The sequence below is a fragment of the Arachis duranensis genome, unplaced genomic scaffold (genome assembly GCF_000817695.3).
Source record: "Arachis duranensis cultivar V14167 unplaced genomic scaffold, aradu.V14167.gnm2.J7QH unplaced_Scaffold_69002, whole genome shotgun sequence".
Classification (NCBI taxonomy): domain Eukaryota; kingdom Viridiplantae; phylum Streptophyta; class Magnoliopsida; order Fabales; family Fabaceae; genus Arachis; species Arachis duranensis.
Window position 1 is genome coordinate 1 of NW_026265037.1, and position 442 is coordinate 442.

Here is a 442-nt window from a genome sequence, read left to right on the forward strand (position 1 = left end):
ATAAAACTGAAGAAAAATATTTAACTTCAATAAAATACTCATTTTTAGAATTTGAGAAAAATATCATGATATAACAAATTCCAGAACTTGTCTATCAAAACAACAACCAAAATTTAAGATAATAATAATATAAGTTTCGAGAAAAGAAATCAGCAATTTCACCATCCGCAGTAGCACCCAGGCGATTTCAATGATCAGAACTTCCGGGTTCAACTCCCGGCTGCGGAAAATATTTTAGTTTCGGACCAAAATCCAACTTCCTGGCGTCTTATATTTTTATACTCACTTGTGCGAAGAACGGACGAATTTATTCATTGTTAACAATAATGGTTAGTTATTCCCATTACAATATTAATTTTGACCTTACTCTAACAAATTATTATCAAATAAGGTTTAGTATCACTAATAATGATTAATATACTTTTACATTTAATTTGATATA